This window comes from Epinephelus lanceolatus, chromosome 23 (assembly GCF_041903045.1).
Source record: "Epinephelus lanceolatus isolate andai-2023 chromosome 23, ASM4190304v1, whole genome shotgun sequence".
Lineage (NCBI taxonomy): Eukaryota > Metazoa > Chordata > Actinopteri > Perciformes > Serranidae > Epinephelus > Epinephelus lanceolatus.
This window is the reverse complement of record NC_135756.1, coordinates 27,979,500-27,997,732: the sequence shown is the minus strand read 5'-3', so window position 1 is coordinate 27,997,732 and position 18,233 is coordinate 27,979,500. Positions and strand designations below refer to the sequence as shown.

The 18,233-nt window shown below is 40.6% G+C and overlaps 1 protein-coding gene across 3 annotated transcripts in view; it reads left to right on the top strand.

The window, feature by feature from the left end:
- slc38a4 (solute carrier family 38 member 4) overlaps positions 1–18,233 on the top strand; it is a 49,414-nt gene that overhangs the window by 2,214 nt on the left and 28,967 nt on the right. The window contains exon 1 of one of the 3 annotated variants that reach the window (XM_033614598.2): positions 15,166–15,300. The exons of 1 other annotated variant lie outside the window; for it this stretch is intronic. The gene's annotated coding sequence lies outside the window, so the exon portion shown is untranslated. Of the gene's footprint in view, positions 1–15,165; positions 15,301–18,233 lie in introns of those variants that run through there. One more of the 3 variants, XM_078165355.1, reaches the window with a different exon arrangement.

Here is an 18,233-nt window from a genome sequence, read left to right as displayed (position 1 = left end):
CTCTGGTTGGAGTAGTCATGGCTGAATTTTTACCCAATTTTGACCAACTAGATCTGGATGAGCCATTTGAATTTGATGACTGCCCGTATTTATTTGAACACGGAGTACACGGACGTACACGGACACAGAGCTCATTGAAATTGAAGAGCGTACGAGGAGTGAGAGGGAGCAGCAACAGGCAGAGGAACATGTCCAAACCCAGCTTAAGTTTAACACAGACATTCATTTCTCCTTTCCGTTATGTTGTCGGATAATTATACTAACAATCTGAGCCTATCTGTGTGAAAAAAATGCACTTTTAGTGGACGTATTTTGACATTTGATGCTGTCTGAGTGCCCTATTATTTAATATAGCATGCGCTCACAGGCTGCAGGCAGGTCAGCCCGAGCTTCGTACTGGAGAAATGTCAAATAATGAACATCCTATCACTCATTTAGACAAAAGTAGATCGGAAAATAGGTTGAAAACAGGTTGAAAAAAACATTAGTTCCCCTGTAAGTCCTCTAGTTTAAAGGGTCACTCCAGCCATTTAGTATTTTAATTCCCAGAGGTGGGACCAAGTCATTAGTGACTGAGTCTTTAGTCTTTGCACTCAAGTCTCATGTAAAGACAGGCAAGTCCTAAGTCAAGTCCCAAATCCTAAACTTTGAGCTTTGAGTCCTTAATAAGTCATAATGCTCTCTTCACCAAATCATTGATACTTTCTATAATTTGCATGTATTAGTTAAAACAAATTTGTTGGAAGTTGTTGCGTCTCTATCTACAATTTTTTACCTGCAAGTTTTGCGTATTGCAGTTAATTCTTTGCAAATTACGGCATAGTTTTTGCACACAAACAAAAGTATCTTTGGTATAATTTTTTCCAACTGGCACTCAGTAACTTAAATTTAGTTCTTAATGGTTATCTCCTGCAACTTGATTGGATGCTGTCTGATTGGTTGAACCAAAGTGGATCATGTGGGGAATTAAGTGTCGACTTGCTGGGAATGAATAGCGTTAATGTTTGTTGATTCGGAAACAAAGGAAAATGAAGTATTCATACACTCTTTTTAAATAAGGGATCAAGTGTTTTCAAGTCTAAGTGAAGTCATGAGTTATTGGTGATAAAGTCCAAGTTGAGTTACAAGTCTTTTTTTGACTGTTGAGTCTAAAGTAAGCAAATTTGTGACTCATTTGAGTCTGACTTGTGTCCAAGTCATGTGATTCGAGTCCACACCTGTGGCAATTCCACAAATGAATTTCATGCAAGAGACAATTTTAAAGAAGAATGGTCAAAATCAAAGAAGCAAAAGCTGAGATATATTGAAATTTAGTCCTTGGTATGAATCCTACATTTCCCATAATGCCCCTTGATAGTTTCTTTCATTTGTGCCTCGCTGACTGTTAAATACCTACATGTTTCAAACATTACGGCACAAGTTTGTAATGCAGGGTTTCTGTTGAAAATGTTAAGTCTCAAGCCCAAGATGAGGTAAACCTGATGACATCACTACAACATTATCAGACTTTTTGTCTTCAATTTAAAAAAGCTCCTGCTAGAGCCACAGAAGATAGTCCACAGTTGTTGTCCCAAGCTGTGTGGTAGTCCCAGTGATGAGTAACCAAACTTCATGTGTAAAATTGGTGGAGTGTCCATTTAATGTTGCACCTGTACACTCTAACAAACTAAGTTAAAACACCCAACTCAAGACTCCTCAGTAACTTCTCAAAGCTGCAGGTGAGGAAAATACCAGCACAGGCTTGAACACCTGTCAGTGGGGCGGAGCTTGGTTGTGGATTCTTGCTCCTCATTGGCTGTTAGGAGACCTGAAAAACTTGTAGGTCAGGCCCTGTTGAGCAGCTGGGGGTGGAAGTGCTGCTGGTGCTGGCTGATGTAACTTAGAGAGCGATTGGGCAAAATGAGCTGTGAGCCAGATGCCGAGGCATTTTCAAAGGATATCACTCACACAAAGACACAGTGACGCTGTGCCACAAAGGGGAGAACCAGTTGGCAGTTTTCCAAAACGCTGTCAACACATTCAGTAGAAATCTGAGAAGGTGGCGCAATGTAGAACGTAAGGCGCTGCCTATTTTTACCTATGGAATTGCATAATGCAGTGATGTGGAATGTCCATTGAGGACACTTGTATGTTCACAAAGCATACACATGCAAAGTTCTTTAATATAAGAAACACTGTTAATCCTCGCAGGGAAAGTCCCTTTTTTTTTCTCGCCTGCCACGTGGTGGTCTGAGGTCAGAGGTCAGCTCCGGGGGTTTAGAGTCTTGCTGAAGATCCTATAAACACAGAGGGATGTTTGCCGACACAGCTGCTTGAGCACTTAGCTCAGGATCCATAACTTTTTACAAGTTGTGATTGCTATTAAGAGCAGGGTTTGTAAAAACTGAACAGCCCACACTGAACTTGCACATTTTGCATATATCAATACATTTTCTTCAGAGTTTAACCAAAAAGAATCCCTCGTCATCTATGAGGAATGACTGGCAGCCCAAACTTGGCGAATATAAGGCCTGTTTTTGCCTTTAACATGGCCCAACAGGATCCAATATCAGTCTGTATTGATGAGTAGAATTGCAGTCTATAAAATCTTAACAATACACAATCCTTGGGAAAGATGAGGAGGGGGGAAGTGATGTCATCACAGTCTCTAGTCTCTTCCAAAATGATGGCGTGTCATAACGACACCGGGCCTCTGAATAATCAGAGCATGACAGTTTCATGGCCACTGATACAACAGTACATCAGTTTCAGACTCAGTGAGGAGTCCCGCACTGTCTCTGTCCTGATCAGAGAGGAATTAAATCTGTCAGAGAACAGTGCATGCTTATGACCCATTTTGTATAATTAAATTGACCTAAATTATGGATTCAGGCTTACATAATGTGAAAAGATGCCATTCAGCTTCTGCTGCACTTAATTTGACCTGCTAGAGATTGTAGAAAGGGTCCCGGCAGTTCATTTGCTGAGTCGAGTTTTGAATTTTTGGGCCCACAAAATGTAAAACTTTATCTTTATAGAGGTGGACACTTCATACAACAGGGTATGCTTTGTTTACAGGTTGTACAAATGTCAACCTGGGTGGGGACATGTCATGATGACAGTCATCTGATGTCTTTAAACAAGCAGTCAATTTAGTTCTGTGTATTTAACACATCTATGCTTCACATATGAACTTAAAAATGTACAATGTTCTCTACAGATTCAGATGACTTTATTTGTCCTAAAAAGGCAATTCAGGATACGGTCACGGTCTACTTAAAGGGAGAGTTCACCCTAAAATCAAAAATACATATATTTCTTATTACTTGTGGTGCTGTTTATCAGTCTAGACAGTTTTGGTGTGAGTTGCAGAGTCTTGGAGATTTCGGCCGTAGAGATGTCTGCCTTCTCTGTAAAGCCCCTTTTACACTGCCAGATTTTCTGCCAATGTTGGGCCGTTTTGCCAGCAAGCTGCGAGCGTTTAGACACACAGAGCCAGATTGACCAGTTGATCCAAGGTGCCCGATTTTCCGCCTCGTAGGGTAGTCATATTGGCAGAACCCTTTTAGTTTAAACAGACCAAGGTGGCCTTTCACAACGGGAGGGGCTGTTGAAGACTTGTGGGAGGAGCTGTTGATGACGCCGCACATGTGAGCCACTGGCGGTGGATAAACAGGAAACAGCTGATAGCAGGAATTAGCGAGCAGCTAGTAGCAAGAGTGAAAGGCAAACCTGGGAGACACTGTAAAGATGAGCAACTGGGGAGACAAGGAATTGCGCGCCGTCCTTGTCCTCGCAAACAAAGAGGCCATTAACCGTCATATGACAGGAACGGTAAAGAAGGGCCGATTTACAAGAGAATCGCCGCCTGACCAGCCGCAGCTTCCCTCCCACGTCACTGTTTATGTCACACGCTGAGCTATGCGTTTTGTTACTTGCTCACGCCCCCCATTGCCCTGGAAAAGGTGCATTCTGTATAAACAAAAGTAGGTAAGCGGCATTTTTCTGCACTCCCCGATTTTGTTTTTATACTGCCAATGCTGAAAAAAGACTGATTGGGCTTTCCTGCAAATTTGCACAATTCCTGTCTAAAAAGGGCTTCTGAGTGTTGGAGATATCAGCCGTAGAGATGCCTGCCTTCTCTACAATAATGGAACTAGACAGCTCTCAGCTTGTGGTGCTCAAGGTGCCAAATATGCATTTGAAAAACTGAAAAACTGAAAGACTTTGTTTTGAGCAGTTTTATGGAGGAACTTTCTTTCTGCCGTATTACCCACCAACTGTATCACTGAACAGAAGGAAGCGTGCACCTTAGTTCAATACTGCTAGCTCAGCTGAGCTAGCTAACGTTACAGTTCAGCAGAGGACACCATTAATGTTTACATCTCATACTATCACAAGCACAAGTCTTCTGTCCATGAGTAGATGCATGCTTCCCTCTGTTCAGTGATACAGATGACGGGTGTAGTTTGATAAAAAGAAAATAGTTCCTACATTAAACTGCTCACAACAAGGACTGTGGATTATCTTGAGTAATCGTGTCATGATTTTTAGAAAGAGACATTGCTGTTGAGTTTTTCAAATGTATTTCTTTGGCAACAATCCAAACTGACACATAGCACAAGTAAGGGGAAAAATATGTATTTTAGATTTGGGATTGAAGCTTCTCTTTAAGTAGGCGAGCGTTCGTCATGGTGCAAACAAGAAAATGATTCTGTAAATGTGATGGCTTGCTAAATGAGCAGTCTGTCCCACATGCTTGGTGGCCAATGACATCTTTGTACAGGTGACTCAGATATTTGGACAAAAGCAAAGGCTGTGTGCCCTCAAATAACACCATGAGTGGTGTTTTCCTAGTAGACACGTGGTGGGGAAAAAAGCAGAGTGAACTGTCTTTTAGTCAAACAGAAACTGAAGTCATTTCAATCTGTGCTTTTTAAATATGAAACCTCTTCGGACCATCTGAGTGTCCTCCCCTGCCTCTGAAGTCAAGGTCGAAACCTTGAGCTTGAAAAGCATTACATATTGTTACAAAGGAGGATGCTGCCGTCATCGTGAGCACGTGGATCAATACTAACTGATAAGATGAACAGAGCGAGGTTTCGCAAGAGCGGGTTCACAAACAAGGTTAGGACACACCATGCTCGTGTACGAAAGGCCAGTATGGTGTTTACTAAAGGCCTGTTGTTTACTGAAGTCAGAGTTTTGTCAATATGTTTTTTTGTCTTTGGCTCTTACTGCAGTGTGATTTTGTTTTACTAGATCCTTTACATGCATTTCCACGTGCTTTTTGAATTATTATTTAAGTTTCAGTGTCCTCCATCAATTACAGATCCTGATTCAGAGCAACGCTAATGTTCTTTGAGATTTTCTGCCCGCTCCCAAAGAATTTACAAAGACTCTTCCGCATAAGGAACCTATACTATTTCCTCATTATTCAATGATAAGAAGCAAAAAAAAAAAGCTTTGTTAGCTGTTGTACTGTATTCTGTCATCTTATGTGTTCTTGTTATTGAATGCCAATAAAGGGCCTGTCCCATTATGCGCGCTTGATCACACTTACGCACTTGGACACTTGACGTGCGCATCCATGTGCTTAGTGTAAGTGCGCAAGTGTATCCCATTTCTACCACGACCAAAAGTGCAGTGCGCTTGATTTGTACTTTACCCACACTTACGGTAAGACCACACCTGAGCAGTATTTGGCCAAGTATAAATTCCACAATGCATCACCGGCTGGTGGAGTTCCGCCAATTAACTAAAGAACGAGAAGCTGGTGAAGTCTGCAAACGTTCCAATTCGGAAAACAATTACCTGTTTACCGGGGCTAAAAATACTGCAGCTGATGGATACAGGTGAGTAGTTTGTGCCGTCATTTTTTTTGATTGATATCTTTATTTTGAACATGACAAATATTACAAAACAGTAGTTAACTTTTTTAATCCTATCCCTTTTATTCACTAATTAATAACCTTTAACTTTCCTTTAGATATCCAACGTAGTGTTATGCCAGCATATTAATTGACTTCCTTAAATGCATGTCATAGAAATATCATGAACTGTTCATGTACCAACATGAAAATATTTTCATATATCCATATACATACATACATACATACATACATACTCAGCTCAACATAAATCACAGCTGCTGATTATCCATGCCTTTTTTCATCCCTACATGAAAATTATTTCTTTACACCCTTTTCTAAACTGGATCATGTTTGGATAATGTTTTTGTTCCCGGAGAATAACATCCAATGCGCAGTGTAAGGGCCGTTGTCAAGTCTGTCCCAATTTCGTGTAAATATCCCTGCGTACTTGGCCACTTAATACGTGCTTGAACACTGTAGGCAAATGTACGTTCCGTGTGGCAAAATGTCACCAAAGTGTGTGCGTAACCAAGCGCAGCCAAGTGTGGAAAAATGGGACAGCCCCAAAATAGCCATCACTGGTGCTTATGGAATTATGGCCCTTTGTTATAGATGTGCCAAGTATCATAGCCAGTAAATGCTTATAACAGTTCTATGTCTATTTTGCTCCAGGCCAGATAAAATACCCATGGTCTTAAGGTATAATGACCAGCCACCACACCTCTGGAGATATTGTGTTTGTGTAGGCTTTTCTCTGCGCTGTTCGTACATATACCTATGAAAAGTAATGCAGTAGAACTTGTATGTTTCGTATGAGCCAGTAATCTGTTTGTAATTCATGTAATCGTGAAGGCTGCGATGATGTGGTGAATGCACTGACGGGAGTAAAGAAAGAGGGAGTGTAAAGAAGAAACCAGGTGAACTTTGAGTTATTTTAAGGTACGTCATCAAGTTATTTTAAGTAGCGTGGCGTTTTGGAGGATATATCCAAGTATACAGGGTATATCCACCTCTTTTCCTGTCTGTTTGCAGTTCACCCACGTATTAGTCAAAAAGCCATTGGAATATATAGGAGAGTATACCCACTTCCTCCTCAGTAACTTGCCCATCTACCTAGTAGTACATCCACCTCATCAACTACCACTGCACCACTGTACGCAACTTTTTGTTAAGTACGTAACATGACAGTGCCCAACCATGTTTCTTTTCCTAAACCTAATCTACCTAACTTTTCTCTAAGCAAATGACCCAACCATAACTCTTTTCTCTCTAAACCATACCTACCCGGTATAGGTGCTAATTTATTGGGTGCTAATTCATTAGATATCATACGAGCTGTTGTATGGGGATACATTGGTTTGTGCGAGCTTACTCTAAAGAACCAAAAGAAAGTGAAACTTTTATTAGTGACAGTGATTCCTCCAGGGACTTCTGCAGCCTTATAGCTGTCATCTCAGGCATGTGCGAGAGCTCTCTTTGCTGTATGTGTTACATAGCTTAGCACTTTACATAGGCTTAGCTTTTAGGACTTTGGCTCACATGATCTGACTTGTGAGGTTTTTTTTCCAGCCATGCTAGGGGCGTGGCTCTTGGGGTGGCAAAACTGGTCCAGGCTTGAATGTTTCCGCAGCTATTGGATGAATTGAAACTTGAATTTGGTACAGTAATGGTCAATCACCACAAGTACAGCCTCAAAGAGCTGCTAGCTTGACTGTAGGAGGCCTCTGTTATGCTACAGACGCTCTGAGAGAGTCCATGAGACAGGTACAATACAGTCCAGTACCTAAGTACTATTTTGAAATACTTGTACTTTCCTTAACTATTTGTACATTTGGCTACATTAAAGTTCTACTCCACCTCATTTATTTGATATATTTATAGTTACTGGTTATTTGACAGTTTAAGATTTTACACTAAAAAGCATATGAAAAGTTTACGAAACACAATGCATTGCTAAAGATATTGGCTCCCAACCCTTTGACTTATTGTGACCCTTTACCAAAAGCAGTGTTTGGGTGGAGCCACATGCCACTTTTCAGATGTCGTTCCATTTCCCCTGTAAACTTCTCTGACAGCTTCATTAAATCAACCATTTGAGGCCTACAGAGGTAGAATCATCACTGCTACTCAGTTGCTATTGTGTAGCTAGTAAGTGTCTGGAGCTTAGCTAGGTCTGAAACACACCTACACCACCTGTCAGGTGATAGATGATGGCCCAGGCTGGAACACCTTCACACACGTGTGCAGGCTTTGGAGTCTGGTGTTCAGCTGGAGAATCAGAAGTATTCAGCTGAGTTTTAGCCAGTACTAGACAGAGTCAGAGTTGTCAGGCATTGCTTCTTTATGATCATTGGCATCTCCTAAAAGTATGTCAGAGGGCTGTTGTTGTATGAGATTTAATATATTCCTGGATCAGAGGATTTCTAGGTTCAACATATTGCAAGTCAAAATGTACTGATTTTAAATGGAAATCTACAAGATATGTTTTCAACATGAACCTAAAGACAAAAATGATTTGACTTATTGGAAACAGATGTTAGTAGTAGACAATAGCAGAGTCTAATAGTCCACATGCTTCCAATATGTGAAATGAGTGAAAAGGCTAAAGAAAGGAGGGAGTTGTCTCAACGTGCCACATATGATAAATTCCTCCCATGTGGAAGCTCTGACACTGGATCATCTGGAGTGCGGTGTGCACGTTGCTCAACGCATATGTGTGTGGCTCTTAGTTCTGTATGATGTGGTTATGTTTCTGTAGCTCTAGCATTTGTCGATCAAGGACTCAAATGTTACGTATTATAACTAATTACAGTAGCTTCCAAAGTTACTACACTTAACATAACGAGCGGCTGTAAATCTGTTCTTCTGTTTATGAGATGCATCACCAGTAGGTATCAGCAGGCTCCCACACAGTGAGCATTGCAACCCTTTACACCATCTCTGTTACCCCTGAGATGACAAATAGACAGTTGGGATTTGGGCTGAGGGGCTAGTGGGCTTAATGAATTAAAGTTAAGCATTTTAGGAAATGCTCTTATTCTTTGCTTCGTTCTGTTAAACCTGTTGTCCTGTATGTAGACACTTTCTTGAGCCATTTAGTGGTAGCAAAAGCACAATACACTATTCCACGTAAAAACAAGATGGCGGCTATCTCTGCCACATCAGTCTACAGCTAATCCCAACACAAAAGTGGACATGGTACAAAACCTGATCAGATTTCATGGTTGCAACATCTTTATTTATGCTTAATAACATTTGTAGTTTGATATGCCACACAAATTTGATCAATTGCAGCAACAGAAACAAGCTAACATGCTTTTAGTTAGGAAATACTAGGATAATGGGACTTTACTGGTGTATTATCGCAGCATTTCACACAGGCTAAAGCTGTTTCTATAGACAAAAAGGACATTCCTAGATTTGGGTATGGAGCAAGGAATATTTAAGAGTAACAAAACGAATAAATCAAAATGCATTTAGACAATGTATTTGTAATTCTGCTTTTGCACAGTCACGTTTGGGCATTGAAATGAACAGCTTTGAACAGCTTTAGACTTGGAACAGAGACCCCTCACCCATAGAGTAATTAATTATTAATTTTCAGGCATTGAAATCAACAGTTTAATACGTAAGTACACACATGTATCAAAAGTAATTGCATTGTCCCCATATTAAGACATATTTTTTCAAATACTTATTACTGTTAAAGGACAATGCCCCCGTTTCCAGTCATTACGCTAAGCTAAGCTAATCGCTGGCTATAGCTTACATTTAGCGTACAGATATGCGAGTAGTCAGTCTTTTCAACTAACTCTCTGCAAGAAAGCAAAGAAGGCCATTTTCCCAGAGTTCCTCTCAGGACAGCGCAGCTTGCGGTTAGTAATTTTGAGTTGAGTTGCTAATTCGGAATCTAACTTGTGGTATTCTGAGTGACAATTTTCTTGATTATTTTAATAATTGAGTCTAGCGGTTAGAGAAGCAGGCTGTTGATGTTAAGAATAAATCACCAGACCTCCATTTCCCTTGAACAACTACATTTCTACATCAAAATTGCTTCTTTACATTCGCTTTGTGGCACCCAGTGGAGGACTGTGGTTGCAGTTTGCGCCTTCCATGACATGTGAGAATTAGTGCAGCTGAGTCCTGCTTGTTCTTAAATGACCTGCCTAGTTCAAATAAAGTTAAAATATGTAATGATTTTTTTAGTTATGAAATGAACTTAAAAGGGCTTAATGTAAATGTCCTGTGGCTGGATGCATTTCTACAAATAACAATGACTAAGTGTCATATGATGCACGTTACATCATATAGCAGTCGCCTACATGCAAACAAGTGCATAGTGCCGATAGATTTTACATGCAGGGGACAGAAATATCTTTGGCCCTGGACCTGTGAAATTCTTTGAGCTGCCTAGTTTTCAAAGCATGCATACGGTTTATATGATTATTATTATAAGAAACACATGCTTTTATCCTTTATGTCTTATCCTTTGTAGAAAGTCCATGGTAAAGATGCCTTTTATTTTTATATTTGAGCAGATATTGGACGACATCTGGCCAATAATTTACCGGCAAACTGTGTGTGGCATTCACAGCTGGTCACATGGTGTTGAGAGGTATAGGCTTAATTTAGAGGCCTTCAAATTCCAGCTCATAATGATCACTGACAGAGTTGTTGGGGCGGTCAGCTGCACAACAAAGATGCAGGCTGATGTGGTTTGGGATGCAAGTGTTTTTGTGTGGGACTGATTCATCCATTCAAACAACCAAAAGTACAAGTTACAGTTGATGGTGTCACATTAGAGATGTTTTGGTCAAAAATGATGATGGAAACAACCCTCTGTGCCCTTATGTTGACCAGCTGATGTCAACACTGTGTTATTCTCCTGCTCCAGGAATTTCATTTACACATCCACCTGTTGATTAGTTAAAGAGGAGGACAATTTTACATGGTGTTCTGTTTAGAAAGTCTTCAGCAGGCTCTTTATGAGGTCTGATGTTCTCAAGTTGAAACAAACACACAGAGAGGTCAAACTAGTAGGCCACTTTGAAGATCAGCAGCTGCATATTGAATAAGAGTGAAATAAGCAAATACTGTTACACCATCCCTATTTCACCAAATCCTGTGTCAAAACAAAACCTAAAAGGTAGAAACTTCCTCATCACACAGAACATCACTTTGGAAAATTGAGCTAATCATCAAATGAACTTCACAAAACTGTCATAATGTTTTGGCATGCTGCTGTAGTAGGTGGTGACTGTCAGTAAGATGACACAATTTTACCAAAATACTTGTGAAAAGAAGGTTGGGTGGAACATCGATCGACATTAACTGGAAGGCGTCAGATGAAAACTGAAAGAGTGTAAATCCATGGAAACGTGTCAAGGTTTGACCAGCCTGTTCCAGATAGATCAGTCAATAAATAAGTGACGTTTTTAGTGGGTGTTTTGTGCAAAAATCAAATGCTAACTGAACCAATGTTCACATTGACGACAAGGGTTTTCAAAACAAAACGATGCATCACAACGTCAAATGTTACACTGTGTTTCCCCACTTTGTATCACAGACCTTCTGTTCATAATGAAGTGAAGCTTGAAGTCCAAAGCCCAAACACAAGACGGCCCTGATGACATCATCAGGGTTATTCTTCAGACTTTGCCAAGCCATTATACAGACATTATACAACAGCTTTCACTGGCTCAATAGTACTTCTTATGCTGATAAACTGATCTCCATATGTAAAATTGGTGGAGCGTCCCTTTACATTTTTGTACCACAGATAATAGAAATCTCTGCCGTTGCTACACACTGTTACATACACAATATATTATCAAGATACAGGTTACATAGGTTTCTGACCCTCAACTTGACACACAGTCTTTTGAGCCCCGATTGTTTTCATGTTTCTGACGTTTTTGACCTCAAAGACTCAGCTCAGTCACTTCTAAAGCTGGCTGCTGTTCCACTCAGAAGTTTGTGACCCCCAACCCCCCGAGCTAACCCCATCCCTGTTTGGTATGTCACAGGATCGCCTCAGAGACAGCTTTCTAGTCTCAGGTGATTGGCTGAGGGTATGTGTGAAGGCCCACACACACACACTTGAAGGACTGTGATGCCATTTAAGGAATGTCCCAGAATCGTGGTGACGCGTTCATGGTTTGTGGGGATTTGACTTTCAGGGCTATTAGCTCAGTTGTGTTGTTTTGTGTAGTGATAATTGCATATACAAAGTGTTAGCTCTCTCGTGGCTTTGCTTTTCATGAATGACCACTACCCATATTACTAAACTACATTGTTAGTGGGGGGTTGAGCTTGTAGTCAGTTGAAAACCATTAACCTTTAACAAACTCTTACTTATTTGGATTGTAACATGCATTACTAGCACTTCGTTCACATATGTGCTAATGAATTAGGCTTCATGTTTTTGATTAATTCTCCTGGACTTAAAGCAAGACTCTGTAACTTCTGGACTTCACAAACAAGAAAAGATGCATTTTCTCAGTTCAATACACAATGTGTTCTACTGTTAGAGTAGCTATTAGCATTTAGCATTATCATACTTTTTCATGTGTAGGCACAGTGGCTGCTGTTGAGTAAGCGCAGCGTAATGTTGCTTTACAGGAGTTGTATACAACATTCAGACCATGGAGCTTTGAACATGGAGGTGCCTAAGCAGCAGCTAGCAGCTAACAGTGCTACGCCACTTGCTGCTAGTGACACAGGCGCTGTTATCAGTGTAAGCTAACCACTCGTAATTGCCCTTTGAGTGCAGTGCAGAGTGGGGGCCTTTAGCTAGTGAGTGGGACACACCCAGAGAAACTCAAATGCTTAGATTATTTTACACACACACACACACACACACACACACACGCAGGGATAGTGACTTCATTCTCTGCTCAGAACACCATTACTACACTGTATATTTACATAGCAAAGTTGTTTGCTGCTATATTAATGCTCTGAATGTCATATGCAGCACCTTTAAAGACTTTATTACATTTGTCTGAATAACAAAAGTAATTAGGGATGCACAATATTGGATTTTTGCAGATATTCAATATGCCAATATAAAATAACTCATTTGTCTGATTACCGATACTCCTATCAATATCCATTTTTTTACCCCACTTAAAGGGATAGTGCACCCAAAAATGAAAATTCAGCCATTATCTACTAACCCATATGCCGAGGGAGGCTCAGGTAAAGTTTTAGAGTCCTCACATCCCTTGCGGAGATCCCAGGGGAGAGGGGCTAGCAACACACACGTGAGCACGGTCTACAGAGAGGCAGTTAGAGCTACAGGCAGAGTTTAAATGACGTTTTTCCAAACAACTTTTTATGTCGGGGCTTCAGGACACTTGGATCACTATGGACGAGCAGTATGGAGATATTTTGTGGTTTCAATTATGTGATTTTTGGACGTTTTAATCTGGGGCGCCCAGCCTGCATTAGGAGTTTTGTTGCTACCCACTCTCCCCTGGGATCTCCGCAAGGGATGTGAGGACTCTAAAACTTCACCTGAGCCTCCCTCGGCATATGGGTGAGTAGATAATGGCTGAATTTTCATTTTTGGGTGCACTATCCCTTTAAGCTTAGTGATCATCAAGTCTCTTCTGTAGTGAAATTAGGCATGCATACTCTTATTGTGATGGCCCACCAGCAGATGGAGACATGAAATAGAATGCTTTTCAGTGTAATATTCATTTATTGTGCAAATTAAGGAAAAGCACATTGGCTGATTCTGATAGTTCATTTTAAAGCCAATATTTGTCGATCCTGATGCTGACATACCAATATTATCAGCATTATCAGTATTATTTTTGAAACGTAAATGCAATCGCCGGAGGTAAGAGGCTAACGTTATGCTATAAACAAACTACTCCATGTTAATGTCGCCCGCACCCCTCGGCTGTAAAGCTGCATTGGCATGATCATGTTCTGTAGTGTCATTTAGCCACTTGTTAGCAACCACCTTTTTTAAGACACATAAGAGCTTCAAAATTAATGAGTCAGGTATTTACTATTTATTTTATGTTGTAGAACAAAACATGAAAGTCTCAAAAACCCATTGAAAAAAAAAATCAATTGACAGTCAACAAAGGAACCGCTGAAATGCTAACTCATTTCTGTGTTTTAGGACTCTTGCCTGGAGCACTTTGTAGTAGCTAACCAATACTCATCCCTTGATTTCAAGGAATGCAGTCAAAATAGACAATTATGTCAACATTAACCAACTTGAAAAAAAAGATTTTCTTGTGATTGGAAGGGAGATCTCATATGATTAGGGTGGTATGGTGGTCTTTTTTGTTTTGCGATTGTCAGGAGACAGGAAGTCTCATTTGCAGACTGTTAAAGGATAAATTGGATATACTTAATTCCACCACAAGGATTTGGTTTTCATGTCTTTAACCCAGTTGATATATTTTGTTTTTATTTATGATCTAGTAGCATTTTGTCGATACAAAGATTTCACTCAAAACATTTAAAACTTAGAACTGCTGTGTTGCAGTTTGTTCATCACATGCCGCATGTGTGTACCTTCCTCTTTTTGGACAGCGTTACAAAGTGGACAGAGATAAAAAACCTCATCCCTGACACGAACACGACCTTGGGCACAGCGACATCCCCAACGCTGTCCCCTGATTGGTCAGCCAGCGGCACAACCTACCCCAAAACCTCTGACAGTTGCCTACAGTACTCGTGGGCATCTGAGTGTGCAGCTACATGTGCAAACATTTGTGTGTGTTTGTGAGCAAAGAAGAGACAGTACAATGACGACAGAATCAGTTGGCGGAATCTGATTGACAGAACTGTTCAGTCCACCCATGGTCAGCCAACAGCTCTCCATGACCTCGGCCGCTCATCTGTCCACATTAGTTTGGCCTGTATGATTTCAAAACTGGACAGTCATGGTCACATGGCATGATATGTGATCACGTCTTGAAGCGAGTGTGGGTATTTAACAGCGTTGTGCAGACTGGTGCCTTCAGTCTGATGGTGGTGAACGTTCTGGCCATGTTATGATTGATTTCTCTTCATTATTTGCATTGACTCCTCTGTATCATCATTTCTCAATCAGGTTTTTCAAATTTAGTTGTAAAATTGTAATACTTATTTCTTACATTACTGTGGGGGTCCCAAATTGAATTTCTGACACTAGCCCTCTTGCTTATTGCTGTAAGGGCAGTGTGTGTGTGTGTGTGTGTGTGTTGGTGGAGTTATGATGGCACTCAAAGGAGGAGGGGCCTAAGTGAACCCTCCCTGTCCTCATTGGTTGGCACAGGCCCTCCCCCCACTCTTTTAAAAGCCTGCTTCCTCACCTGAATTACAAAAGAGCTGCAGCTCCTCGCCCATTCACTTGTCTGTCCTCTCTATAAAGAATATACTTTCTTCTACAAGAAAATAAAGGAACAATCCGAAACTTCTAAAAGGAACTTTTTTAACATAAGTGAGTATGCCTGCTTTGCTTGAAAACTGTGTTCACAGTGTGCATGAAAATAAGGCTTCCAGCTTTCCGTTGTTTAATTTCCAAAAATAGCAGTATGCTTGCTGTTAAGGCAAGAATGGAAATTCTTTAAGCTTTGGGGTTTGGACTCTTTTAGCTGCAGCAGGGTATGTTTAAGGAACTTAAACTGTAACATGCCAAGTAGAGCAGAGTCTGTGCAGTGTGCATTGCTGGAAGGAATTTCGCTCTCAGGTTGTGGCTGATGCAAGAGTTTGTTTGGGTGGAGTATGTATGAGATAGTAGAAGTGTTTCCAGAGTGAACATATGCAGCGTTAGACTGATTTTAAACTGTGCAAAAGTTTTGAGACTGGGAGTATTTTTATTATCTTTTTTTTAGCTTTTCTGCTTTCAATGAATGCTTGGTGTTTGAATATTCTGCAAATCAAATTAAGCTCTATACATACCTGCAAGGTTCTTGATCTCCAATGCAAACTGAATATGTGTAATCTTTTGGCCTTAAACTTGTTGACTCTTGTTGACTCTCAGAACAAAGTCTAGTTATTGCTTGCTGTCCTTTTAAAGCTTTAGATCATGTGGTAAAACAACCAACAACAGGAAGCATGATGACTGATAGGTTTGGTTGATTTGCATGTGTTTTCCTGTTTTCTATTTTCACAAGCCACTGTGCATGAATTTGCATGGTGGCTTCTGCTTTAAAATCAGTGACAGAATCCCTCAGCAAACACTTGAGAAATTATTTTTAATGCTGATTATCGTCTAAGACTTAAAGTTTGAGACAAATAGAGACATTGTGAATTTGTGTAATCATGAAAGACCTGCAGAAGCTTAATGTGTTGGCCGTGGTGGCCTGGCCCACACTTAGCATTAAAATGAACAGCTGTAAACACAAGTGTGAAGACGTCCCAGGACACCGAGAGGACACAATGGGATCTGAATGCTTCAGCCACGCTTAGAGATGCATTTGTGTGCATACAGCATTAACATGTAAACTCTCGTCTCTGCAGCGCTGTTTGTTTCTGGCTGTGTCGTTAGCATTTTGTGTTTTTCTATCCAGTATGCAAACGCCCTCAGCAGTCTTCCTTTACGGCTGTGTGGCTAAGTGCAAATGTGTGTCTTCTTCTGTTTGAGAGGATCCAATGAATTGTAAGCAGGAGAACAAGTTCCAGCAACAAGTGGCCAATCAAGGAGCATTTTACACACAATATGTTAATCACAGGTGTGATTAACATATTGTGTGAATCACAGGTGTGAACCACAGTCAGTTTCAGCCGCGCAAATGTGATACTGAGTATGAGCCGGGCCCCTGTCGCACACTGCCAAACGTGTGCTTTCTATAGTGTTATGGTTGTAACAACAGCAGCGATAAACTCAGGAAGGCGTGAAGTTAACCAAGACAGGTTAATCCACTTGGCAGTGAAAAGTGAAGACTGTTCTCCGATTCTCTCTCGCCACACAGCGGAGAGCGACAGTGAGAGATTAGGTGTACTGGCCTGTGTGATGTGGTTGTTAACGGTAACATAGCCACTTAATCTCTGTTGGCTCAAAGATATTGGAGGTTTTAAAGCAGCCTACTTCCGAAGAGGAGGATCACAGGGAAAACAACAGACACTCAATGAGGAAAACTTTGTTGGAAGAAAAAAAAGTTTTGTCATCAGATAGGTGGGGTCAAGGTGGAGAGTTTTAACACCTCTGACTTTGTTTTCAGCTGTAACCTTGTTGGAAAATGGAAAGCTTCAGTGCATGCATGGTGGCATGTTGACTATAAACACTTTCTGATGCAAAAAGCCTGCTGCTACACTTCCTTCAGTCCAAACTGTTGTTTAACATCCACTGGTGGTTGTATTTTTCCTATTTCCCCTTTATGGAACTTTACAGTCATGACATTTCTGAGGGGAATATTGTACTTTTTACTCTCCAATCATGTCAATTGAATGGCAACTTATTAGGTAACTGATTATTTGTTGTAAATAATTTTTAATGAAAAAACAATCTCTGCTCCTAGCTTCTTCGATAAGAATATTTTCTGGTTATTTTACTCCTCAATGACCATAAGCTGAATATCTTTGGTTGTGGACACAGCTAGAGTTCATTTCAGGACATTGTTTTTTGGAAACACTGATCAACTGTTTTCACCATTTTATAGACCAAACAGCTAATCAATTTATTGAGAGAATAATCAACAATAAAATAATTGGTAGTTGCAGCCCTAAATTATATAGTAAAATATATACTATTCTTTTTTGTGTCTTTCAGCTCTTTGTTTTTTTTTTTTTTTTCAACCATCCGCATTACTGTTTGCTTCACTTTCAATGCCCTACCTATTTTTGGCCACAGCTGTCAGCTATTTTCAGACGAAATTAGGGATAAACTCATAAACACAGAGAAGCATTTAGCTGCCAGATAGTCTCAGTAAATTCCCAGTGCTGGAAGTGACACTTCCCAGTTGGTGCTGTAAATACTTTTAAACAAAGAGAATTTTAGAGCTATACTTTCTTGTGTAACACCTACAATGTCATGGTTGTTTACTTATCGCTATGATGCGTGTTTGTTTGTCAATAGCCCCTTTTACACTGGCTGTTCAAGGCGGGAATCTCACACTATTATTAGTCCTCGTACACCGAGATTGCGTTGTAAGGCTGCTTCAAAATCCCTTCTTTATGCCTCCTTTGCATTTTTACACAGAACCAAATGACATGGCAGGCATCATTCGGCTATAGCAATCAAAAGAGGCATGAAGGCTGTGACATGTAACGCTACAGCGTCGGCCTCTAGTAATAAGAACTATGACATAACATTCATTCATTCATTCATTCATCTTCTAACCGCTTCATCCTCCTGAGGGTCGCGGGGGGGCTGGAGCCTATCCCAGCTGACATCGGGCGAGAGGCAGGGTACACCCTGGACAGGTCGCCAGA